Source organism: Bos javanicus, chromosome 18, assembly GCF_032452875.1.
Source record: "Bos javanicus breed banteng chromosome 18, ARS-OSU_banteng_1.0, whole genome shotgun sequence".
Lineage (NCBI taxonomy): Eukaryota > Metazoa > Chordata > Mammalia > Artiodactyla > Bovidae > Bos > Bos javanicus.
This window is the reverse complement of record NC_083885.1, coordinates 33,968,758-33,996,514: the sequence shown is the minus strand read 5'-3', so window position 1 is coordinate 33,996,514 and position 27,757 is coordinate 33,968,758. Positions and strand designations below refer to the sequence as shown.

Genomic DNA, 27,757 nt, shown 5'->3' with positions numbered 1-27,757 from the left:
TCTTTCCCCCTGGCTCTCAGGAAAACACTGCTCTGATTTCTTTCAACAGAGATTAATTTTGCCTGTTCTGGAACTCCATATAAATCTAATTGTGCAGGATGTATTCTTTTGTATCTGGCTTTTTTCAGCATCATGTCTTTGAGGCTCATTTGCGTTGTTGCATGTATCAGTAATTCATTCCTCTTTATTGCTGGGTTAACTTCTGTAGTATGATTATAACTCCATTGTTTATCCCCTCACTTGTTGAAGGACATTTGGGTTGTTTCTAGTTTTGGGCTATTATGAACAAAGCTGATGTGGATATTCTTGTTCAACTCTTATTGTGCACATTTTCATTTCTCTTGAGTAAATACAGGCAGACCTCATTTTATTGCACTTAGCTCAATTGTGCTTCACAGACACTGGGTTTTTTTTTTTAACAAATAGGTTTGTGACAACCCTTTATCAAGCAAGTCTATTTGGCACCATTTTCCCAAAGCATCTGATCACTTTATGTCTCTGTATCACCTTTCTGAAATTCTTGCAATATTTTAAACTTTTTCATAATTATTATTTTTGCTAGGTTGTGCTGTGATCAGTGATCTTTAATGTTACTGTTGCAAAAAGAAGATGGATGTTCTGAAGCACTTTTTAGCAATAAAGTATTTTAAAATTAAGGTAGGGACATTATTTTTTTAGACATAAATGGTGCTATGTGCTTAGTCGCTCAGTTGTACCCGACTCTTTGTGACCCCATGGACTGTAGCCCTGCAGGCTCCTCTATACATGGAACTTTCCAGGCAAGAATACTGGAGTGGGTTGCCATTTCCTTCTCCAGAGGATCGATTTCCCAGTCCAGGGATTGAACTCCGGTCTCCTGTATTGCAGGCAGATTCTTTACTGTCTGAGCCACCAGGGATACTTAATAGACTACAGTATCCTGTAAACCAAATTTTTTCGTGGGCCACTTTAAAAATGTTTATTGTTTCCATTTGGTCCACTGCGTGAGTAAGGGCTCCAGCATGGTTAAAAAGCTGCCTAGTGGCTGCAGAGAGAACCTTCAGGCAGAAGTCTTGACACCGGGAGGATGCCAGAGGGGCTCAAAGGCTGCTGGGTCTTGGGAGGCTTCTAGTTGTGCTGAAAGGGCGAGCATTTGGAAGAGATATTGATGCAGCCCAGCCTGGGGACCAGGCAACCTGCGGAGGTCAGTTACGTGGTCACGCACCTTTTTGATGAGTTTCACCTGCTCCTCCAGGAAGCGGCTCTCCCGGAAGTCACAGAGCTGGGGGTCTGCCGGGGCAGAACCTAGGGCATGCAGATCTGGAAGGCCTGGTTCAGGTACTTCTCCAGGACCGCGAAGGCTTCCTTGGCGTCCTGGATTTTACCCCACTCATCTTGGGATGGTCTGGGCATGCCAGAAGAGGGCGTGGCCACCACAGTGGTTTTGCATTTTTGAGAGACGTTGGGATCTCTGGAGTTTCTCCTCAGACAATTTGCGGAAAAATTTGGCTCACACCCTCCGGAGCCACATCGTTGCCCCGGAGAAGCCCAGAGAGAGGTAGGTGCGGGAGGCCCGCAGATGCCTGTTGACCAGATGATTGACAACGTCTCCACTGGGGTGGCATAGTTCTACTAAATCTGGGAGCTCAACCAATGTTGATAGGTAATAAGGAGCTAAGCTCAAAAAAACAAAACAAAACAAAAAAACGATGTGGCTGGTCCCGGAGGCTGAGGATAGCTGAGTGGTTGTTTCCAAAGGCGCAGCTTGAGAAAAAGGTTGGAGGGTGGTCAGAGGCTGGAGGAGGGGGCGTCCCTGGGTCTGTTCTGACCAAATCCTGCTGAAGCAAGAGACAGATTGGTGAACCACTGAGTGAACCACCTTACTTGCTCCGGGGAAACCGAAATGTTTGCATGACTTGCTCTGCTGAGGTACTGGCTTTTTTATGGTGGTCTGGAACTGAACCACGGTAACTCTGAGGTAGACTGTACACAAGTGGAGTTGCTGGGTCCTAAGGGTGGCGAATGCTTAACTGTATATGAAATTACTAGACGGATTGCTAAAGTGGCCATCTTCCTGACGTTGTTGTGCTCCACATCCTCATCAGAATTTGATGTTGCCAGTCTTTTGAATGTCAGCCATCATAGTGTGTGCATAATTGTATATCATCTTTGTTTTAATTTGCATATTCTTGATGACTCATGCTATTGAGCCACTCTCACGTATATTCATTTGTGAATTGCCTGTTCAAGTCTTTTTACTCATTTCAAAAATTGGGTTGTCTTTTTATGATTGAGGTTTGAGAAGTTCTTTGTATGTTTTAGATCCAGAGGCTTATTAGATATGTGTTTTGTGAATACGTTTGTGAGTTTTCACCCGATCTGTGCCTAACATGTTCTACTTATTTATTCATGGTTGCACCGGGCCTTTGTTGCTGTGTCTGGACTTTCTCTACTTGGGGTGAGCAGGGGCTACTGTCTGTTCTCTGCAGGGGCTTCTCATTGCAGTGGAACAGGGGCTCCAGGCACTCAAGCGTCAGTAGTTGGGGCACGTGGACAACGTAGTTGTGGTACTCGGGCTTAGTTGCTCTGAGGCACGTGGAATCTTTTCAGACCAAGTGATTCGACCCATGTCCCTGGCCTTGGCAGGCAAATTCTCATCCACTGTGCCACCAGGGAAGTCCAGTTATTCTTAATAATGTCTTTTCATAAGTTAAAAAAAAAAGTTTCCCCTTTATGATGAATGCTTTTTCATTCCTATGTGAGAAATCCATGTCTGCTTTAAAGTTGCAAAGGTATTCTCTTGTGGTTTCTTTTGGCAGTTTTATAATTCTAAGTTTTAGTGCATTATTTATTGGTTGGGTTATTTTTTATTGTAGAAGATGCAGAGATGAGATATATAATGATCCATCTTGAATTAACTTTTGTGTATGGCATGAGGCAAGAGTTGAAGTTGTTTTACTCCTTATAGATAGCTACTTGTTGCAGTACTATTTGTTGGGGAAAAAACCCTGTCTTTTCCCTCATTGAATTGCTTAGATTCCTTTACCCCCAAATCAACTGATTATATAAGCATGGATCTTTCTGGACTCTGTTCTGCTAATTTATGTGTCTTTCATTACCAACATCACAGTGTCTTGATTACCATGGCTTTATAGTAAATCTTGAAATCTGGCAGTATAAGTCCTTATCTTACTCTTTTTCAAGATTGTTTAGCTCTTCTAGGTTCTCAAGATGATTTTAAAGTCACCAGTTTCTACAAATAAAAGTTAAAGATTTTGTAAAATTAAGGTTTAAATACAGTGAAATGTACAGATCTTACAAGTATGTAAGCCACACTCTTATCAAGATATTTCAACAACCCCAGAAAGCTCCACGGTGCCCTTTCCTAGTTATTCTGCTTTCTCAGAAATAACTGCTATCCTGATTTCTCTTACCAAAGATTAGTTTTACCTTTTCTAGAACTTTCTCTGAAGGAAATCAGGCAATATATATGTTTGTGTGAAAACTTCTCTCTTAGTGTAATACTTTTGCTTTGTCTATCAGCGATTTGTTCATCATCATTGCTGAGTATTATTTCATTGAATGAATACGCCACAATTTCTTCATTCTTTCACCTCTTGATGAACAGCTGGGCTGCTGCTAGTTTTTGGCTGTTGTGAATAAAGCTGCCACAGTTAAGTTTTGTAGAAGACTTTTTTGTGGAGAGGTGCTTTCATTTTTCTTACATAAATACCTTACAGTGAAATTGCTGGTTATAGACTAAATGTATGTTTAACACTGTAAGAGACTACCAGAACCCTTTTCAGAATGGTTGTAATATTTTGCAATCCGTGAGCAACATACGGGCCTTCTGAGCATCCACATCTTCACAAAATTTGGGGTTCATTTTAGCTAATATATAGGTATGTCATAATATTACAGCTTTAATTTGCTATTCTCTGGTGACTAAAGATGTTGAATAAATTTTTATATGCATATGTCTTTTTGTGAAGTGTCTGTTCAAACTTTGAAGTGAAGTGAAAGTTGCTCAGTCATGTCTGACTCTTTGCAACCCCATGGACTATACAGTCCATGGAATTCTCCAGGCCAGAATACTGAAGTGGGTAGCCTTTGCCTTCTCCAGGGGATCTTCCCAATCCAGGGATCGAACCCAGGTTTCCCTCATTGCAGGCAGATTCTTTACCACCTGAGCCACAAGGGAAGCCCAAGAATACTAGAGTGGGTAGCTTATCCCTTCTCCAGCGGATCTTCCCGACCCAGGAATCAAGCCGGGGTCTCCTGCATTGGAGGAGGATTCTTTACCAACTGAGCTACCAGGGAAGACCCTGCATTGTTTATTAGGTAAGTTGTTTTTCATTGTAGAAGATAAGTATAGAGATAGAGGTATAAAATATATATCCCTATATATCCTTTGTCAGATTTTTGAGTTTTTTCTCATTTTTTGACTTGTTTAATCATTATAAATGTCTTTTGACGAGCAAATTGTTTTAAATTGCATTTTAATAAAGTCCAACTTTTCAATTTTTACAGTAATTGTTTTAAATTTTATTTTTAATGGAGGATAATTGCTTTGCAATATTGTGTTGGTTTAGCCATACAACAATGTGAGTCAGCCATAAGTATACACATATACCTTCCCTCTTGAACCCCATCCCACCCCTCTTGATCATCATAGAGCACCGGGCTGAGCTCCCTGTGCTACATAGCAGCTTCCCATGAGCTATCTGTTTTACATATGGTAATGTATATATTTCAGTGCTACTCTCTCAGTTCATCCCACTCTCGCCTTCTTGCATCAGTTTTTTAGTGGCTCCTGAATTCTGTATCTTAGCTATATGAAAGTGTATCTAGCCCAAGTTCACAAAAATAGTTTTCTATTTTTTCCTAGACATCTAAATTCACTTAGTTCTATAATTTTTTTGTTTTTGATTCCTTAGTATTTTCTATGTGCACCATTATGTAGTCTGCAAATAAAGGCAGCTTTACTTTAAATTGCTTTTATACACCTTTCATTCTTTTTTCTTGTTACACTGACTAGAACCTCTATTCAAAACGGTACTAGAAGTGGTGACAGTGGACATTTCAGCCTTTTTACTGATCTCAGTGAGGAAGCATAAATCCAATCTTAGTTATAGAGTATATATTCTAATACATATATTCCAATAGATAATACCAGGTTTAAGGATATTTCCTCTGTTTCTAGCTTGAAAGTTTTCTTCTCTAAATTGTCAAAAGATTTTTCAGCACATGCTGAGATTATTAGAGTCACCACCCACCTTATTCTATTAACATGCAAATTTAACAGTTGGCATTTGACTGTTAACCAACCTTACATTCCTGTGATAAATCTTATGTGGTCATGTTGTGTTGTATTTTGTAGTATTTAGTGGGATTTGATTTGAATAATATTGTGTTAAGGATTTTTCATGAAAATTTCATGAGGTATATTAACCTGCTGTTTTCTTTTCTTGTGATTTTTTTTTCTGGTTGTGACATCAGATTTGTGCTAGCCTCATACAATGAGACTGAAATTATGTTCTCCTCAAGGTTTGTGAATGTGTTTGTTTAGAATTGACATTATTTCTTTCTTAAATGTCTGATAAAACTACCAGGAAAATCTCCTAGACCTGGAGTTTTATTTGTGGGAAGATATATAAAAGTTCACTTTCTTTAATAAGTATATGGATATTTAGATTTTCTACTCCTTGAGTCAGCTTTGGTAATGTGTTCTAAGAATTTGTCCATTTAGCCCAAGTTTTCAGATTATGAGAATGAAGTTAATAATATTTTCTTATTATTTTAACATATGTAGGATCTGTAGAGATATGTTCTCTTTAATTCCCGATATTGAGTATTTGTGTTTCAGTCTACTTCATCAGCCTAGCTGGGGTTTTATCAATTTTTAAAAAATTTCCATTTTTCCTCATATTTTGATTATTTCCTCTTATATCATGTTCCATTCTTTATTATTATCTTTTTCCTTTCTGCATACTTTGAGTATTATTTCCTCATTTTGAAATAATTTCAGGTTGAAGCTTAGGTAATATTTATTTTTCTTTTCTAATATAAACCTTCAGAGCTACAAGTTTACTTTTAAGCATTGTATTAGCTGCATCCCACAACATCCCAACATTTTGGTATGTTGTGTTTTTATTTTTCTCATTTAAATATCTTCTAATTCCTTTTATAATTTCTTCTTTAATTTATGGGTTATTTAGAAGTATAGTGTTTAATTTCCAATATTTATAGATGTTTCTGGAATCTTATCATTAATTTATAAATTTTATTTTGTCAGAAAACAAACTCTGTAGTATATGAATCCTTTTAAGTTTGAGACTTGTTTTATGGTCAACAAGTTTTAAGGTCTATCTTGGTGAATATTCTTTGTGTACTTGGATAGACTATCAACTAGGTTGAGTTGATTGTATTGACATTTTGTATATTCTTTATTATTATTATTATTTTTTTGTTTACTTGATGCTATAGAATGTGAGCCCTGCTCCCTCCACGCCCCCCACCCCCCACACCAATTCATATGTTGAAATTCTCTCAATATAATGGTGTTAGGAGGTGGGGCCTTTGGTAGGTAATCAGGTCATGAGGATGGAGACCTCATGAATGGGATTCATGCCTTTATAAAGGAGACCTCAGAGACTTCCTTGCCCCTTCTACCATTTGAAGACACAGCAAAAAGACAGATGATTGTAAACCAGGAAGTGAGTCCTTAGCAAACACCGAATCTGTTGGTTCCTTCGTCTTGGATTTTCCAGCCTCTAGAACTATAAAAAATTTCTGTTGTGTTTAAGTCACTCAGTTTATGGTCTTCTGTTCTAGCAGCACACTGGGCTAATATATTTTATCGATTCATAACTGTGATAAGTACAGCTGACAGGTTTGAACTATCACTTGTACAGGCATATTTTTCAATAGTAAATACTATAGTACTATATGTTACATGATTCAGTGGATCCACAGATGCAGAAGAACCTAGGATATGGAGGGCCAACTATAGATTATCCTTGGATTCACTCTTGTGTTGTTCAAGGGTCAATTGTATTGAAATCTGCAACTCTAATTGTAAATTTATGATTTTTCCCATTCTGTCAATTTTTGCTTCAGTTATATAGAAATATGATTGTTATAGCTTCTTGATGAATTGACATTTTTGCCCTTATTGAATGTTTCTCTTTATATCTGGTAATGGGGCTTCCCTGGTAGCTCAGTTAGTAAAGAATCCCCCTGCAATGCAGGGGACCCCAGTTCGATTCCTGGGTTGGGAAGATCCACTGGAGAAGGGAAAGGCTACCCACTCCAGTATTCTCGGGCTTCCCTAGTGGCTCAACTGGTAAAGAATCTGCCTGCAGTGCGGGAGACCTGGGTTCCATCCCTGGGTTGGGAAGATCCCCTAGAGAAGGCAAAGGCTATCCACTTCAGTATTCTGGCCTGGAGAATTCCATGGACTGTATATAGTCCATGGGGTCTCAAAGAGTTGGATATCTGGTAATACTTATCTTGAAGGAAGTCTACATTGTTTAATACTAATATAGTTATTCCAACTTTCTTGTAGTCGGTGTTTTCATGGGTCTTTTCATCTTTTGACTTCTACCCTATTTGTGCACTTTTGTATGTGACGTAGTTAGTGCCTGATATTTTTTAAAAATCCAACCTAATGAATATTATCTTTTAATTTGAGTGTTTAGTTCTTTTGCATTTAATTAAATTATGTGGTTGGGTTTCTATATATATATTTTCTTTTCTTGTTTCCTTTTGAATTAATTGAACATATTCCAGTGATTTATATCTCCTTGATTGGGTTGGTAGCTATAACTCTATGTTTTATATTTTTAGTGATTGCTCTGGGTATACAATATATACCCTTAACTTATAACAGTGTAGCTTTTAATAGTTTACTACTTCACATTTAATATAAGAACCATACAGCAGTATAAGGATATTTTCTCATTCTTTTGTGCTATTGTATTTTCACTTCATTTTACTTCTGCTGCTGCTGCTAAGTCGCTTCAGTTGTGTCTGCCTCTGTGTGACCCCATAGACGGCAGCCCACCAGGCTCCCTGGTCCCTGGGATTCTCCAGGCAAGAACACTGGAGTTGGTTGCCATTTTCTTCTCCAATGCATGAAAGTGAAAAGTGAAAATGAAGTCGCTCAGTCGTGTCCGACTCTTCGAGACCCCATGGACTGCAGCCCACCAGGCTCCTCCACCCATGGGATTTTCCAGGCAAGAGTACTGGAGTAGGGTGCCATTGCTTTCTCCAATCATTTTACTTCTACACATTATAAACCCCAAATACATTGTTACTATTTGGATTTAAATGATTTTTTAAACCCCAAATACATTTGGGGTTTAAATACTGTTTGTATTTAAATCCAAAATACTATTTGGATTTAAATGATTTTTAAAAAAATCAAGAAATGAGAGGAAAATATTTAATAGTTACTCACATATTTTCTATTTGTTGTGCTCTTCATTTCTTTGTATAAATATAAATTTTCATCTGGTATTATTTTCCTTCTTCCTGAACAACTTCCTTCAACGTTTCTCATAGTAAAGATTTTCTAGCTATTGATTTTTTCAGTTTTTTCCTATCTTATAATTTATCTTGCCATAATTTTTAAAGGCATTTACTCTGGATATAGAATTATAGATAGATAATGTTTTTGTTTCATCCCCTAAAGACATTATTTTCTGAGTTGCATTATTTCTGGTGAAAAGTTGATGGAAACTGTTCTTTTTTTCTCCTATATATTATGTTTCTACATTCTGGCTGCTTTCAAGATTTTAATCTTTGGTTTATCTCAGTTTGATTGGGAGTTATTTTCTTCAATCTCTGAGTTAATATTTGTCATCAAATTTGGAAAATTTCCAGCTGCTGTTTCTTCAAATATTTTCTCTAACCCAATCTTTCTCCTCTCCTTTGGGACTATAACTTCAAGTGTATTAGGCTACTTGATATGGTCTCATGGTTGAGATTCTGTTCATTTTATTTAGCCTTTTCAACTCTAGTGCTTCATTTCAGATACTCTGTATAGCTTCCTCTACAAGTTTACCGATCTCTGCTTCTGCAGGGGTGTGATTTCCATTCCTCCATTCAGTAGGTTTAACAATTTCAGATACTGTGCTTTTCAGTTTTAGAATTAGCATTTGTTTTCTTTTTAATTAATAGATTTTATTTTTTAGAGCAGTTTAGGTTTACAGAAAAATTATGCGGAAAGTATGGTGATTTCTCATATACTGCTGCCTCCCCACACATAATCTTTTTTGTTAACGCCTAGCATTAGTGTGGTAAAGTTGTTAGGACTGAGGAATCAGCACTGATACATTATTATTAGCTAAGTCCCAGTTTACATTAGGGTTCAGTCTTTGTGTTGCACATTCCTACAGGTTTTGATGAATGTATAATGGCCTGTATCTACCATGATTGTATCATATACAAGTTTTACCACCCTAAAATCCCCTGTGCCCCACGTTTTCATCCCTTTCTCCAAAGCCCTGGAAACCACTGATCTTTTTGCCGTCTCCATAGTTCTAGCTCTTCCAGAAGGTAATATAGTTGGAATCATACGGTATGTAACCTTTTCAGACTAGTTCTTTCACTTAGAGATGTGCATTTAGCATTCCTCCATGCCCTTTTGTGGGCTTCCCAGGTGGCGTTAGTGGTAAAGAACCCACCTCCTGATGTAGGAGACATAAGAGACTGGGGTTGGATCCCTGGGTTGGGAAGATCCTCTGGAGGAGGGAAGGGCAACCTACTCCAGTGTTCTTGCCTGGAGAATCCAATGGGCAGAGGAGCCTGGCGGGCTACAATCTATAGGGTTGCTAAGTGTCGGACACGACTGAAGCAACTCAGCAGCAGCAGCATGCCTTTTTGTGATCTGATGGCTGTTTTATTCTTGTTGCTAAATGATATTCCATTGTATGGAGGTACCACAGCTTGTTTATCCATCCATCTGTTGAAGGACATCTTGGTTGCTTCCAAGTGTTGGCAATTATGGATAAGGCTTCTATAGACATTCATATCTACTTCCCTAGTAGCTCAGCTGGTAAGGAATCTGCCTGCAATGTGGGAAACCCTGGTTTGATTCCTGGGTCGGGAAGATCTCCTGGAGACGGGACAGGCTATCCACTGTAGTGTTCTTAGGCTTCCCTGGTGGCTCATTTGGTAAAGAATCAGCCTGCAATGTGGGAGACCTGGGTTCCATCCCTGAGTTGGCAAGATCCCCTGGAGGAGGGCATGGTAACCCACTCTTGCCTGGAGAATCCCCAGGGACAGAGGAGTCTGGCAGGCTCCAGTTCATGGAGTTGCACAGAGTTGGACATGACTGAGTGACTGAGCGCAGCACACAGACATTCATACACAGGTTTTGGTTTAGACATACATTTTCAGCCGTTTTCCGAAGTGGCTGTATGATTTTGCATTCCCAGCAGCAACAGCTGAGAGTTCCTGCTGCTCTGCATCCTCATCAACATTTGTTGTCAGTGTTGTGACTTTCTGCCATCCCGATAGGTGTGTGGTGTTCTCTTGTTTATGACGTTCATTATTCAACTGAGACTTTCTTTTGTTCTCTTTATATATATATTTTTTAAATTTTATTTTATTTTTAAACTTTACATAATTGTATTAGTTTTGCCAAATATCAAAATGAATCCATCACAGGTATACATGTGCTCCCCATCCTGAACCCTCCTCCCTCCTCCCTCCCCATACCATCCCTCTGGGTCGTCCCAGTGCACTAGCCCCATGCATCAAGTATCGTGTATCAAACCTGAACTGGCATCTCGTTTCATACATGATATTTTACATGTTTCAATGCCATTCTCCCAAATCTTCCCACCCTCTCCCTCTCCCACAGAGTCCATAAGACTGTTCCATACATCAGTGTCTCTTTTGCTGTCTCGTACACAGGGTTATTGTTATCATCTTTCTAAATTCCATATATATGCGTTAGTATACTGTATTGGTGTTTTTCCTTCTGGCTTACTTCACTCTGTATAATAGGCTCCAGTTTCATCCACCTCATTAGAACTGATTCAAATGAATTCTTTTTAATGGCTGAGTAATACTCCATTGTGTATATGTACCACAGCTTTCTTATCTCCTTGAATTTAAGAGCCACTTAAAATTTTTTTTTCCTGCTCATTCTATCCTCTCTGTCTTTTCTGAGTTTGTTTCTACTGACTGGCTTTTCTTCTGTGCATCTTACTTTCTCCTGCTTTGCATGTCTCGATTGTCTTTTTGACTTTTCATTTTGTATTGGCCTATAACTGATTAACAAACAATTTTGTAATAGTTTCAGAGGAACAGTGAAGACACTCAGCCGTACATACATATGTATCCATTCTCCCCCAAACTCCCTTCCTATCCAGGCGGCCACATAGCATTGAGCAGAGTTCCATGTGCTATACTGTAGGTCTTTGTTTGGTTATCCATTTTAAATATGTGTGTGTGTGTGTGTGTTAGTCACTCAGTCGTGTTTGACTCTTTTCGATCCCATGGACTGTAGCCTGCCAGGCTTCTCTGTCCATGGAATTCTCCAGGCAAGAATACTGGAGTGGGTAGCCATTGTCTTCTCGGGGGGACCTTCCCGACCCAGGGACCGAACTTGGGTCTTCTGTATTGCAGGGAGATTCTTTACTGTGTGAGCCACCAGGGAAGCCCATTTTAAACACAGATTGTGTTTATTGTATACTCTACTTTATGGATGCTAAGTTCTTGGATGTCTAGATTTTGATGTCTGTTTGACAGTGCTGTGTGTGTGTGTGTGTGTGTGTGTGTTTTCCCCCAGCAGAAAGTGAATTGACTTGAGGAGCTCTTAACTTACCCAAGACTTTAAAAAAGCTTTGGGTGGACAGGGGAGCCTGGTGGGCTGCCGTCTATGGGGTCGCACAGAGTCAGACACGACTGAAGCGACTTAGCAGCAGCAGCAGCAGGGTTAGATTAACCCTATTTGTAAGGTGTGGCCCTTTTAGTCTCTCTACTGAATGCCCTTGGTGTTTAACAAAGTCTCTCTGCCCTCAGTGGTTGGAACTCCTGGCCCTGTGTGACCCTGGGGAATTCCACTCAGAGTTTTTCAGAAGCTCTTTCCTCTCATCAGTGTTGAGTTGGCATTCTGGAGTCTTGCTCTGTGCATTCAGTATTTAGTATTTAGCCAAAGATTCAAGAGGACTCCTATGCAAAATTTTGGAGTTTCTCTCCTTCGATAATTTCTGTTCAGTACCTGCCCTAAAGCTTCCAGCCATCTCAGTCACCTTCAACTCTCACCCCCCTGATGCATCATCTTCCCCTTCGATTTCCTCTCCTGGTCCTATGCTCCTGTCCCTGTGCCCTGAGGCATCACCCAGGCAGAAGGCTGGGCCTCACCTCACGTGTTTTCCATCCCTCAAGCCTAGCATCCTGCTCCGCCTGTTACTCACATCTGAAATCAGTTATTTAGTGTGTCCTGTCCAGTTTTCTAGTTATTTGCAATGGAAGCAAAATCTGGTATCAGTTATCCCTTCATGGCTAGAAATAAAACATTCCACTCATTCTTTTCATGTGTGGGTTTAATATTCTTTCCATGACTTTTGTGTTTCACAGCATCAGTCTTACCTGGCATCTGAGGCCCTTGCTTTTTCTCTTTCTAGAAGGCAAATCTAATACTATCTTGATACTTACTAATCCTTTAGTTTGAACATAAAGACTAGCATTTTTTAAAGTAGCATTAACTAGCACACACCCAGGGTGCTCTGGAGTTTTTAACCCCACATTGTGCTGTAGGCATGACCATGATCTCACTCTTGCAAGTGAGCAAAGGGAGGCTGAGATTGGAGGAGTGATTACCTAACCCCTTTGAACTGGTTGGTGATGGCTGTCTGACTCAAAGCTCTGTTGTTGTTGTTGTTTAACCACTAAGTTGTGCTGATTCTTTGCAACCCCATCGACTGCAGCCCTCCAGGCTCCTCTATCCATGGGATTTCCCAGGCAAGAATACGAGAGTGGGTTGCATTTCCTCCTCCAGGGGATCTTCCTAACCCAGGGATTGAACCCAGGTCTCCTGCATTGCAGGCAGACTCTTTATTGTCTAAGCCACCAGGGAAAAGCCCTCGTGTAAAACATCTTCAAAGAACCTCTGCAGCAAATAAAAAAAACATATCTGTGGGAAACTATTGTGCCACACTGGATATTATGTCAGTCCTTTAAAAAAAAAAGTGATTTCCTCTGTGACGGAAGGAAACCATTAAGAGAGTGAGTGGAAGAAAATCCCCTTTGTAGCTTTCGGCTTCTCTCTGTGTAATGTTGCAGGGAGCATGTAGGTTCTTTCATTTGAATCCTGATTCTGCCTCAGATGCTTTCTTCAGTGTTTTGTTTGTTTTCAGTAAAGGAATCTGAAAAGTCTGGCCCTGAATGACTGGCAGTCTCTAAGATGGTCCCTAGTAATCCCTAAGTTCTGCCGGTGGTGCTCGTCTATGATCCTCTCGTCTTGAACATGGGCCAGACTTAGTGATTTGCTTCTAATGAAAAGAATATAACAGAAATGATGGGATGTCATTTCCAAGGTGAGGTCACAAAAAGGCTGTGCCTTCCATCTTGGGCACCTTGTTAAGCTCTCTCCCTCGCTGGCTCTGACGGAGGCCAGCTGCCATGTTATGAGCTGTCCCAAGATGAGGCCCATGTGGCAAGAAACCGACGCCTCCAGCAGACAGCCAGTGAGCGCTGGAAGCCTGCCAGCGGCCGTAGAGGTGAACTTGGAAAAAGCTCTTTCCCCCATGGAGCCTTCCTGTGACGGCAGATACTGGATTGTAGCCTGTAGGGGACCCTGAGCCAGAGGTACCCGGCGGAACCGGAAAAATAAATGTGATTAAGCTGCTGGATTTCAGGATAATTTGTTATTAGTGATGGATAACAAATGCAGTGTCTGGCACAAAGCCGATACTCTTGTTATTAATTGTTTTCTTTCTCCCTGGCTTTCTTCTTTTTGCATCTCAGGCGAATGGTGACTTTTGTGGTGGCCTGACTCTGCTCATCTGCACGAATGGTGCTCACACTGGACTCTGAGCTAATTGGAAGCGGAATTCCCCAATGTGAGCTCTCCCCATTCTCCCTTGTTTGTTTGTTTCGATATTTCATTTGGGTGTGGTGAGAGGTGAAATTTGACATCCTGATTGTTTCCAGAGCTCAGAGTTCTAATGTACTGCAAGCATTTGGACAGAAATTGTGGTTTGTGTTTGTAGCATCCCTTTTACAAACATTCAAGCTGTTCAGTTAAGTTCAGTTCAGTCGCTCAGTTGTGTCCGACTTTGCGACCCTATGAATCACAGCATGCCAGGCCTCCCTGTCCATCACCAACTCCCGGAGTTTACTCAAACTCATGTCCATCGAGTCGGTGATGCCATCCAGCCATCTCATCCCCTGTCGTCCCCTTATCCTCCTGCCCCCAATCCCTCCCAGCATCAGTCTTTTCCAATGAGCCAACTCTTCGTGTGAGGTGGCCAAAGTACTGGAGTTTCAGCAATAGACACAGTGCGGTTCCACCACGGAAAGACAGTCCTGCATCACTTCCTGTGGAAGCACATTAGGGGTATGTGTTTTTTTGTGAGGTTGTTTTTTTTTTAAATCCCCCTTTTCCTTCTTTCTTACATTCTCTGGCTGACTGTAAAATTAAGTCTTTCCTCATGGGATCACTTTGAACTTTTATCTCTTCTCAGATATAGGATCTCAGCTTTCAGGCCCCCCTCCTCCACCCTTTTCCAAGTTCCGAATCGACAGATTGCAAACTGAGATGCCTGAAATCTTCAGGGTATTGTTCACTTGATAAAATGTCCATCTTTGGCAGTGCAGACACTTGTGGAATTTCTGGCTCTCGCCTGCCAAAATGAATTGCATTCGATCTCCCTGAGAATTGAAGAGAGCCAAAGTCTTAGATCTAAAGAGAGATGACTGAGGACTGGTCCCCTACTTTTTTTTTTTTAACCTTAAAATTTCTGAGATGTATGGTTTTTCCCTTGTGAAATCTCAAATTGGAGGAGAAAAATATCCGCTAAATATTTGCTGGTCCCTAGCATCTGTTCCAGATGATTGAGGAACAGTTTTACTCCTTTAAAAAAAAATGTTCTTATTACAACACAATCAAGGTTCAAGAATCTGCTACATTCTGGTGGGGAATTGCTTAAAGGATCTGGTCCCTTCACCCATTGCTAAGTCAGCACTTAGAACCCTGTGGGGGCACGCAGGCTTGTGCAAGGCAGTAGGGAGAGGAGCAGGTTTCTAATATGCCTCATGTGGTCTGTCTGTCTGTCTGTGTCATTGTGTATGTATGCAGACAGCTATTTGTGCGTACTAGGATTCTGAAATCTGAGGCTATAAGCCACACCTAGCCCAGTGACCGATCTCTAGTATCTCACACCCAGTGTCATAAGATCTCTGAAAGCTACACATCTGAAATGTGACATTTATACTCTTCCCCCATGTCCCTACCCACCAGTTTGAATACTTTTACTGGATCTTTGGTTTGATAGCATTTAATGGTACCACCACCAGCCCTCATGGGAGCAGGGCCAATGCCTCTCTTGTTCTTCAATGAGCTCCTGATCCTTCAAACAGTGTCTGGCTCATAGTAGGCACTCAATAGATATCTGTTAACTGTTGAATAAATATTGCTGAATGTGTTGCGTAAAGAAGGAAGGGCCTGGTGAGAATTTTCAGAGGACTGACTCTAAAATGTTACTGATGATCATGTTCATTCCATACCATGGTGTCCTCTGAAGAAGGACCCTGGGGAGAAGGAACTTTCTTGTTTTCAGTTCAGTTCAGTTTAGTCGCTCAGTTGTGTCCAACTCTATGGACTGCAGCATTGCAGGCTTCCCTGTCCATCAGCAACTCCTGGAGCTTGTTCAAACTCATGTCCATCGAGTCAGTGATGCCATCCAACCATTTCATCCTCTGTCATCTCCTTCTCCTCCTGTCTTCAGTCTTTCCCAGCATCAGGGTCTTTTTTAAGCAGCATCAGGTTCTTCTTATTTTAGGAAGGGAAATACTTCTGCCTCTCATGGGGGAAAAAAAAAATCACATAGCTTCAGTTGTGTGGACATAGATTTCCTCTTCAGGCTGGCTGCTAGGAAACTCAAAGTGTCTGTTGATTGACCCCTTGTGACAACACAAGATTTTATGGAATGCATTGTTCTATTAGGGTCAGTTCTTCGGTATTTTCTCTCTAAGCAAACGTTTCTCACTGACCCCTAGTATTTTGTGATTGTGCTATATGTGTCTTTGTAAATAGTCTTCAGTTCTGGCGAGTGAATGTGCTAAGTTGCTTCAGTCATGTCTGACTCTTCATGACCCCATGGACTGTAGCCCGCCAGGCTTCTCTGTCCATGGGAATTTCCAGGCAAGAATACTGGAGTGGGTTGCCATATCCTCCTTCAGGGTGAATACATAAGGATAATGCTGTGGAAAGGGAGTGGGAAATAAAGGAACATTGGCAGAACAGCATGGTGTGGTGTGGGAAACAAAAGGGGTCCCCAGAAAAGGAGGGAAACAATAGTGGAGGAGGAACATGGGGCTTAGAGGGTGAGAATCAGGGTTGGCCCCCTCTCCTATACCTGCAGGACATCCTGGGAGCTGGTCTGTGAGGGCTGATAGAGTTGGACAATGGGCAGACATCTGGCTGGCATCTCTGGGTAAACTTGTGGCCTGGAACCCTCTCAGAGTGGGGAGTGGACACACACACAACCAGGAGTGTGTCCTTGGAGTCAGGTTTATATTTCTACTTTGGCCACTATCAGTGGCCACTTGGCTTCCCTGAGCCTCCGTTTCTTATCTGTGAAATGGGGTAATAACAGTGCATCATGCTTGGGTTCTCTTCCGGGTTCAATGAGGCAAAGAACAGGAAGCGTCTGAAAACACCCAGTGCTTCTGTATTAGTCAGTGTCAGCACTGCACTGAGCCCGCCGTGGATTCCTCTCATCAAGTCATCTCACAGCCAGGGTGGAGTGGCACTGGAGAGAGAGGGGGCTGTGGCCTCAGTCAATTTCTGTACATTTGTTAGTAGTCCTTTGTTATAAACTTTTTTTCCCCCTTAACCCAAATGTAACGGACCTTCCTCAGATTGTTCCTGTATTCCATCAGCACCTTCTGACTGTAGGCAAATCTCACAGAACTTGGCATCAGTAAAAAATACATTCTGAAAGTTTTGAAAAATATGCCGATTCTTTTTTAACCAAAGCTTTTTTAGAGGGGCCAAGGGAATACATTCCTGCACATTCCACAGTGAAACTCTAAAAATCCATCTTAATGTCTCACTTTCCAGTTCCTCTTCAGGGCAGCTGTTGAATTCCCCCGACCCCTACTTCCTTCCCTCTCTCTCCATCAGCTTTCTTTTCTTTCTTCTCCCCTCTCAGGCTGTGATCCTCTGGTTTTCCTTCTCTCTCCTGGGCTCTTAGATTTCTGCATTATTTAAAGAAAGGATCATCAAATCTTTCTGTGAAGGGCCAGGTAGCAAATATTTTAGGTTTTTGAGGCTATATGTTCTTTTTCACAATGGCTCAGCTCTGTCTTGTAACTTGAAGGCAGCCAGAGGAAGTGAATGGGCATAGCTGTTTCCATAAAACTTTGTAAAAATAGGAAGTGGGCTTGGTTTGGTCCATGGGCTGTAATTTTTGACCTCCTGATTTCAAAGAAATTCAGGAATTTTTAAATCTTCACCTGTTGATATTTCTTTCGTTCTTCACCACATGCAGCAAAACTGAAGATTCTGTTATGGATGTGTCATGGATTATTGTGAATATCCATTTCAATTTTCTATTTTCTCCCTTTTATGTTGATTGCTGCTGCTACTGCTGCTGCTAAGTCGCTTCAGTCGTGTCCGACTCTGTGCGACCCCATAGACGGCAGCCCAACAGGCTCCCCTGTCCCTGGGATTCTCCAGGCAAGAACACTGGAGTGGGTTGCCATTTCCTTCTCCAATGCAGGAAAATGAAAAGTGAAAGTGAAGTCGTTCAGTCGTGTCCGACTCTTAGCGACCCCATGGACTGCAGCCTACCAGGCTCCTCCGTCCATGGGGTTTTCCAGGCAAGAGCACTGGAGTGGGGTGCCATCTTTCCCACACTGCCTGTAAGACACATGTATTTGGTACCACTGAGCCCTGAAGTTAGTGTGACTGGTTTCTCAGGTTCCTAGGTGAAAGGTGTGTGTGTGTGTGTGATGTTTGGACAAGAGTTCTCTTAGCCAACGATGGGAAAAATTAAGGTCCTTTTTTTTTAGCCTCTCTCACTTTCTCATTTGTTCTGGGAAGATATTCACCTCAGACTGCAATGTAAAAAGTCCTGGGCTAGAGCCGCGGGATCTGATGTTGTTGTTGCTGTGTCACTACTGTTGTGTTGGACCTTAGCAAGTCCGTTCACTCCCTGGTTTGGGTCTTTCGGGTGTTGAACTAGAATCTTTGATCACAAGTCTTTCAGCAGTTGACTCTTATTCAGATGAAATCTTCCCCGGAGTCCGGATGTTCACGGAATGAATGGGGGCATCAGAGCCCTGTCGAGAGCCCTTTTGTCCCATCCCTCAGTCTCCTCCTAACCTAAGGAGACCCAGGAACATCACCTGGAACCCAGGGCTTGAGGCAGCATAGATGAAAGTTTACTAAACTGCGATACTCCGGCTTCTGTCTGAACTTCTGTCATCTCCCAGTGTTCCAAACATCTTGAACATTGTGTATTCTCCTCTGAAATGGCAGAGACTTGTTATAAATTTGTTCTTATACACTTACTTATCTATTTTCCTGGCTGGCTTTTTACTCCTTAGAATTTTTAAGCCTACCACTCGGACTCCTTACTTATCCTCTATGGCTCAACTCCAAAAACCCACTTCTAAGGTTCATCTAAGTAACTGACTTCTTATAGAAAACTTTTGGAAGATCCGCTGAGTCTAGAAGAATCTCAAGTCACAGCTTTCAGATAGCCTTGTTTATATGGACCTTTCCTCCCTATTGGAGAAGGCAATGGCACCCCACTCCAGTACTCTTGCCTGGAAAATCCTGTGGACGGAGGAGCCTGGTAGGCTGCAGTCCATGGGGTCACGAAGAGTCGGACACGACTGAGCGACTTCACTTTCACTTTTCACTTTCATGCATCGGAGAAGGAAATGGCAACCCACTCCAGTGTTCTTGCCTGGAGAATCCCAGGGACGGGGGAGCCTGGTGGGCTGCCGCCTATGGGGTCTCAAGGGGTCGGACACGACTGAAGCGACTTAGCAGCAGCAGCAGCCTCCCTATACCTAAGAACTTAGAAGGATGCAAATTCCTACCAGCAAGAGTTGACATGGTTCCAGTGGGACAATGCTTCTGTCCCCAGTTCAGGAACATGCCTGGGACCTGGTGAATCACTGAATTCATCTTTAAGAGGAGACCAAGTGTTACTGAACTGATTTTATTTAGATTTCCTCTCCTCTGTTGACATTCCCCCCTAGTTATCAAAAAATAAGGATGATTGCTGCTGCTAAGTCACTTCAGTCGTGTCCGACTCTGTGCGACCCCATAGACGGCAGCCCACCAGGCTCCACCATCCCTGGGATTCTCCAGGCAAGAACACTGGAGTGGGTTGCCATTTCCTTCTCCAATGCATGAAAGTGAAAAGTGAAAGTGAAGTCTCTCAGTCGTGTCCAACCCTCAGCGACCCCATGGACTGCAGCCTTCCAGGCTCCTCCATCCATGGGATTTTCCAGGCAAGAGTACTGGAGTGGGGTGCCATTGTCTTCTCCGAAGGATGATTGGGGCAAGAAAATAGAATTCTGGCTGTTAGTGGAAGGGAGCGTGGGGATTGAATGACCTGCAGGTTGAAAAGTTTTCTTGTGAGAAATCCGTGGAGAGAATGTTGGAAAGTGACACTTCCTAACGTTGGACGTGAATATCCTACATCCTGGCCACGTCAGAGCTCGTTCTGCTCAGTTCTGTATCAAAGGGCTCTTTCTCCATCTGAATAGGTGACAGATTTTGTCATCTAGTTCTGTCCAGATCCTGCTGCTCTACTGTCCACTGGGACCCTTCTGGCTTCAGAGGAGGCTGGGATGGGGCTGAGACTGGGCCAAACCTGACATAAATGGAAACAGGGATTCAAAGGCAAAAAAGAAAATGATTTAGAAAAGGAAACCCAAAGAAATTACAATTAGCCGCAGGTAGCTGAATCTCCATTAGCCTCCCACTGTGCTGTTGTTCCATAGCCAACTTAGATTCTCCAAAGACAATGTTTAAAAGCTATTCTAGCTAAATTAGCAATCATGTAAAACCTTCACTCAGAATATATGTTTATCTGCACTTTCCTCTGAACAATTTCTGTCAAGGAATCACATGAACAATCGCGGTCAGAAAAGACTGATAAAGAGGAAAGATGTCTTGAGCAAGGCATCGAACATTTGACATTAGCTCTGCGTGACTGAATGATTGTTTTCCCTAACTAGGGTGGCTGTCTTGGTTTTTACCTGTGGTCATGGCATCATGGTTAGTAACATCCCCCTCGACTCTTTTCTTCTGAAGAGTTCCTTGGACTCTTTTTTTTTTTTTTTTTAAAGCATGTATGTATTTATTTTTGGCTGTGCTGGTCTTCACTGCTGTGCGGGCTTTTCCCTCATTGCAGCACGTGGGAGCTACCCTCTAGTTGCAGTAGGTAGGTGTCTCATTGTGGTGGCTTCTCTTGTTGCAGAACACAGGCTCTAGGGTGCTCAGGCTTCCATAGCTGTGGTGCGTGGGCTCAGTAGTTGTGGCTCCTGAGCTCTAGAGCACATGCTCAGTAGCTGTGATACACAGGCTTAGTTGTTCCACAGCCTGTGGAACAGGCGGGATCTTCCTTGATCAGGGATCAAACCAGTGTCTTCTGCATTGGCAGGAGGATTCTTTACCACTGAGCCACCAAGGAAGCTCCCCACCTGCCCCAACCACTGACTTCTTAAAAGTCTCAAATCTTTTGAAACAGTAAATCAAATGGTCCCTCTGTATACGTATGTGGTGAAAGCTCCAGTCTCTCAGAAGGTGTCGAAGGTGATGTAGTAGCCTAATCCTTTTCATACATGATGGTCCAAAACTTAGACCTCAAAATCTTGAACCATGAAACAACACCTTGTTGGCAGATGGCATTTATCACAATTTATACATCTTAATATAGCATACTAGAACCTTAAATTCATTATTACAGTGTGAGATGTATTGTAGACCAAGAATTTTTCATTTTTAAGAATCACAACCTGGATTGATATTTGTTGTCGAGTCAGTGGTCTATTTGCTGTAGTGTAAATAAGACCTAAGGAAGAAACTGATTGGCTGGTTTGGTTCATGTGCCTACCCCTTGGATCAAGCCTTTGTGATCAGGGGAAGAGCATTCTGATTGGCTAGGCTTGGATTAGACATATGCTCCTGTGGCCAGAGGAGCTGGTTCGGTAACTGACAACCCCAGAAGAAATACCTGGAATGAGCCAATGAGGTGTACTTCTCAGTGGAAGGAGTTGGCCATCATCATCGTCATCATCAGGAGAAAGGGGAGGAGCAGGAGATGGAAGGAGTAGGGGAAGTTATGCTAGACAGATGAGACCAATACATAAGCCCATCCACCCATATCCTTCATGCTCACAGAACCCCTCATTACTGCTGCAGACTCTTTAATAAAGGAACAGAAGGGATGATCACTCCCTAGCATCTTAGATAAAATATGCGTTCGACTGTTTTTCCCCTAGCAAGGAGGTCAAATGCTACAGCAAAGAAAATGTAGGCTATGGAGTTGGACAGATCCAAGTTCAAATCTCAGCCTCAAAACATGCTTGCTATGTGATCTTGGGCAACTTGCTTGAATTCCATAAGCTCTGTTTCATCATTTGCAAAGGAAGCAGCAAGACCCAACACATAATATGTGCTGAGGATTAAATGAGAAAAATATAGGAAAGGCTTGGCATACATTGTCCAACACAAAGACATCAATAAACATTTGCTCAAGGCATGAATTAATTAATTTGAACTTCACAGTTCAGAGGGGACTTGGCTGACTTTGTCCTACCTCGATCACTCAAGAGCGGAATGAGTTTTTCTTTTCTCATAAAACCTGATGCTATAACTGTCCCCATTTATAGATGAAGAAACTAAAGCTCACAAGACAAGAAACATAATCCTCTAAAATAAAATCAAGAGTACTCTGACCCAAAGGAAGGGAGGTAATATTAGAACAAGGGCCTGTTTTAAACCATGGTTAAGCTGCCAGGAATTGGCTAATTACTGTTTTCCATGTATCAACAGTATGACAACACCGCCTTTCATCTGTGAGGAGAGTATACCTCCTCCAGACCTCACTTGATCTGAGACTCACCTTAGCACTCTACAAGGAGAAGACAGCCTCTGTTAGGTGCTTAATAGATGTAGCAATAAGCTGGAAGTTTTAAGTCATTCAGTCATGGTAACATAGCTATCAAAAATCACAGCCATCCCCACTTTTCTTATTCTTTGAATTTTGTCTGTTATTTATAAGTGACTAATACAACATGCTCCCTAGCGTACGTTGCAGCAACCCGGGATCTGGGAAGTGATCTCCTTTACCTGTGAGCGACCGGCTGGCAGGTGGGCAGGGGGGTAAGAATGGACCATGTTCCTGGTCATGTGTTGTGTGAGTGTGTTCTCCCGAAGGATGAGTCATTTACTCATTTGTTCCCTTTGGTTTGATGCACTCGAATAGCTCCTGTGCACCTGCCGTGGTCTGGGGACCTTGCAGGTGCTGGAGGCCTGGTGGCGCCCAGCAGCCCTGCTCCCTGCCCTCAGGGGACTCACAGTCCAGAGCCTTCTTTTCCCTGGAACCTTCGCCACCCTCCTCTCAGCAGCAGGCTGTGTTGGCTGTTTAGAATCTACTAACTTGGGGAGCTAAATTATTTACAGATTTTCTTTAGGAGAACATCCAAAGGCTTCAAGGCAGGTTCTGTTTCTGAGGCCTGGGGTCAGAGATCCTTTGAGAAACACTGCCCTTCTCTTATTTCTCTCTCTCCTTTGCCCCCAGCATACCACAGATTCAGAGCAGATCTCTTGCAGGAATCATTCCTAGGGGAATGTCTGAGCCCGTTTGAATATGTCCCTCTCTGTTCCCTTGAATTAAACTCACTTGTGGGCCCTGATGGGCCTGGAGGAAGAAAGTGACACCTCCTAATGAGAGCAGAGGGGCCCAGAGCCTGGCGACTGTGTCTGCTCCCCCTGTCCAACCCAGTTCTTCTGCCAGACCCCACCCACACTGGGGCTCCTCCTCTGGCACTCTCCCCACCCCTGCTGCAGGCCCTTCCTGCTCCCCTGGTCCTCATGGCACCAGGTCGAGCCTGTCTGTAGGATCTTTCTTAAATGAATGTGTTCCTTTGGGTGCCCCCAGTGCCCAGAACTGTGCTTCAGGAAGAGGACTGGGAAGAGAGCACAGGAGACCTGGGCCTGGGGACACTGGGTAGGGGTGGTTAGATTTTTAATTCAGGCGGAGATCAGCAGAACTGAACTGGGGAAGGGGTGGGGAGAAGGATTTGGAAACTTAAGGGAACACAATAGGGAAGAAGGTCTGCATAGAGGCACATAACTGGTTGGTGCTGGAGCTGGCCTCAGAGGCTGGGTCCTCCTGACTCTGGCTAGTGACCACATGACCATTTATTTAGTCATCTCCCAGGCATAGACCTCATCTCAATTGCTGCTTGCCTAAGGAAGGCACTTCCACCGTACCAGCTTAGGAGAGGTTCCCTGTGATAGGTTCTCACAAGGTCGTATGATCTTCACCAAACACAATCACCGCCCCCCCACCCCGCCCCGCCCCCGTGAGTGCTTGAGTGCTAACCTGCCCAACGCCTGCCTTCCTCCTGGGGGTCATGCTGGTCTTGTTCCTCCCAGAAGCCCCAGTAAAACATCTGGAACATATTAGGCTCTCAAAAAATGTTTGTGGAATGACTGAAGGAATAAATGCTTGAGCTGTAGATTTCTGATCTTCTTTACAAGCTTTTGGGCTGAGATATTCATCTACCTCCGTCAAGACTTCCTGGCAAAGAGAGAGATTGACTGTATAATCATTGCAATTCACATACATTTTATCTCCAGCCAGTTTCATTTTACTCCACACAAACATACAAATAAAAAATATTTATGTGAACTTCCAGAAAGATACATGGGAAATGAAGAAGCCACTTAAAGCCAAGGTGAGGGATAGTGTATTTGCCGTCAGAAGCCAATTTAATCAGCTCCAGTCCTCTGAGGGATGAGGAAGGCAGGGACCTAGGATCTCAGAGAAAAGCCTCCTAGCTCCACGCTCTGAGGCTCTGTGACCCCTCTCCCTGTAGTTCCCACATCACGTAGCTGCTTCAGTTTCCACCATGAAGAGTTATTGACACTTTGAATTTTCGGATTCCAATTAAATTTCAGGACTTTGCATGGGTTTTGTTCCAAACTGTTGGGAGGGCCTGAGATGGTGAGACAAGGAAACAGATGAGGAGTGAGTGAGGCAGTTATAAGAAAGCAGAGCCCCTAAAGAGGGGTAAGGAGAGAGAGAGAAAGAGGGCAGAGTTGTGCTCTCAACACCAGCATTGGCCTCTTCTTGAAAATCTCCTCCTATTAATTGAAGGAGCCCAGGCTGGGAGATAGAGGACTTATTAAATGATGCTTGACCGAGTTCCTGTTACATTCCAGGTACTGGGCTGGGCCCAGGAGAAACAACACAGGGTCCCTTTTTAAAACTTTATTTGTTTTTTAATTGAAGGGTAGTTACTTTATAAAAGTTTGTTGTTTACTGCCAAATATCAACATGAATCAGACGTAGGTATACATATGTCCCCTCCCTCTTGAACTTCCAATAATCATACCAAACTCCTTGTATTTCTGTACTAATCAAATGCATGTGTGTGTGCTAAGCTGCTTCAGTCATGTCTGACTCTGTGCCACCCTAAGAACTCTAGCCAGCCAGGCTCTTCTGTCCATGGGATTCTATGGGCAAAAATACTGGAGTGGGTTGTTGTGCCCTCTTCCAGAGGATATTCTCAATCCAGGGATTGAACCTATGTCTCTTACATCTCCTTTGCTGGCAGGTGGGTTCTTTACCACTAGCGCCAGCTGGGAAGCCCAGGATGTCTCTTTTCATGTTGATAAATGTGCAGAGACAGGAGTCGGTGGAGGTCGTGGGGGCCCTTTACACTGAATAACCAGGAACAAGCTCTTTGGAAATGTACCTGTTAAGCCGAGAGCTGAAAAATAAGCTGTGCAGAGAAGGAAAAAGCACTTCTGACAGAAGGCACTGCAGGTGCAAAGGTCCTGAGGCAGAAATGAGCTCTGTGAGCTGGAGGGACTGGAGGGCAGTGGCGTGGGTGGAGCAGAGTGAGTAGGGGTTATTGGCGCCTGGCGAGGGTGAGCAGCTGGGCGGGGACATTTGTGCTGGGGTGAGCAGGCATGGTAGAAGGTTGGACAGGAGGGATGGTGAGGAGTTTTGAGCTGTGATATGCCCTGGTTTCAGTTTTACAGACGTCACCTCAGCTGCTCTGGTGGGGTGAGGATGATGAGAATGGAGGATGTGGAGGAAATGAGAGGAGGCTGCCAAGGCAAACTGTTGAATAAGGATGAAGGCACTGGAGAAGCAAAGGGACCAGTTTGGAAGCTTCCAGGTTTTATCTCTGGTCTTTTGACTGGTCCTAGGATCTCATCCACAGTTTCCCCATCTGCTAAACAAGAGCTCCTCTCGAATGTTTTCTCCTAGCTCTGGGTATCTTGGAGGGTCTGTTCACTCTGTCCCCGGGAGCTTTTCCAAGGTCTGTGTCTGTTTGCTTTTTCTCTCTCAAAGCTGCAAAACCCTCACTGGAAAGAATTTTGATTTGTGGTTTAAAGATAAATCTAACTTTCTAAAGTCTGTTCCTATGCTAAGCACGTGAGTACCCTGCTTCTTGGTGGGAGGTGGTGAGTGAGGGTGCTACATTATTAATAAAATACGAGTACATTAAAAACATGCATCTTCATGTAACTTATGTAGGAAACGTGATTGTCGGCGGAGCTTTTTGGCAAGTGGTTGGAAGTGTGTGTTTGCCTCTAACCTTTGAAAGCTCTTGATCAGGCTGGGGTCTTTGTTTCCAGCAAAGCCCTTGACCCCTCGTGGTTTCAGTTCTGTTTACTCTTGGCAAGCGTTTCTGGTTCAAAGGGAGAATCTTTAAAAGCTGGATTGGGAAAGTCTATAAAATCTTAACGCATCTTTGACATCAAATAGCTCTTTCAAAGCAGTGATTTGATGAAGTAAATAGGAGCGCGGCAGCATGAGCCATATGGAACGCATTTTCCATAACTGCTCTGCACTTGAATAACAAAGGAGAAAAGTTCTTGGCACGGGGAGTTTGGGATTTTAATGACCCTTAAATATTTGGCTTAGTTGCCAGATGTGTTTTACCAGGCTGAAAACCCCAAGGATAAGCCCTGCCTTTCTCTTTGGCAAAACATAAGCTAACATGATGTTGCTGTTCATGAAAAGATGTTTGTGCCTCATTGCAGAAAGCTTAATTCACCATGATTTCCTTAATTATCCACCCCCCTCCCCCACACTGGCGTCACTCCCAACAGGCCTCTGAGCGTGGTTTCTGATTTGAGACGCTGAGCTGTTTGACGATGCCGCAGATACGCCTTAATTATTCAAAATTGGGATCAAAGGGTTGAAATGTTTTTCAGAGCGAGTGTGGTGCATGAGACTGGGGCGGGGCAGGGGGCTTTGGCATCCTGGCGTGGCTCTGCCCTAAGTGACCGAGGAGCTGCACAACTCACTTGATGCTTTAAGCTGAACTGGAGCAGCATCGCCTTCCAGCTGTTACTCTCAGGTTCTGGTTACGATTATGAATGAACCGACCTCTGCTAAAGGCACAGACATACATGTTTGCTACCTCTTTAGGTTGTCGTCTTGAAAGTCCTGGTTTCTCTCAATGTCCGTTTACTTCTTGGACCATCCATGTGTGGAAATGCAAAGTGGTTCTCATTTCAAGACAGCCTCAAAACTCGTTTATCCAGTTTTTGTGCACTGATCAGTGGATAGTGGATTCCTAGCAACCTTCCCCAAGGGAGATGTACGTTTGCAAGTTCAGACGGAAGGGTCTTCATTGAGATTGAGCCAGGCATCCCCATTTCATAGACGAGGAAACTAAGACTGGGGTAGAAGTGACTTGCCCAAGGCCAGGTGACTTGTCAGTGTCAGAACCACAGTCACAATCTCCCAAATTCATCAGCAGTTTGGCCCACAGTGACTTCTATTTACAAAAGTAAGATGTTTCTTCATGAAGATGCTGCTTTCCCGACACAGAAGGTTTCTAAGAGTGTGCCCTTCGGGAACGGAGGAGCTGTAGCAGTGGTGTAAGTCGCTCAGTCATGTTGGCCTCTTTGTGACCATGTGGACTGTAGCCCGCCAGGCTCCTCTGTCCGTGGGATTCTCCAGGCAGGAATATGGGAGTGGGTAGCCATTCCTTCTCTAGAGGATCTTCCAGACCCAGGGATTGAACCCAGGTCTCCTGCATTGCAGGCAGATTCTTTACCATCTGAGCCACCAGGGAGGGAGGGGCAGATGAAAGGGAGCAAACCATGCACCCCGCTCTGAGCTAGAGACTTCCTTCCAGTGCTGCTTAGTCTTCCATTAAAAAAAAAAGTCCAAAACATTTTATGGAAAAAGACGCTGAGTTAGAGACAGTAAGTGACTGTGATGTCGCAGAGCCAGGTGTAGCTCCAGAGCCCGTGCCCTTCCTGGGATGGGACAGTCAGGCCCTGCCTGTGGCTGCACAAGGTCTGGAGACCTGG

At 43.2% G+C, this 27,757-nt stretch overlaps 1 pseudogene; it reads right to left on the bottom strand.

Moving 5' to 3' along the window:
• Positions 1–1,039: 1,039 nt before the first annotated feature.
• Positions 1,040–27,757, bottom strand: part of LOC133229414 (ferritin light chain-like) — a 132,412-nt pseudogene continuing 105,694 nt past the window's right edge.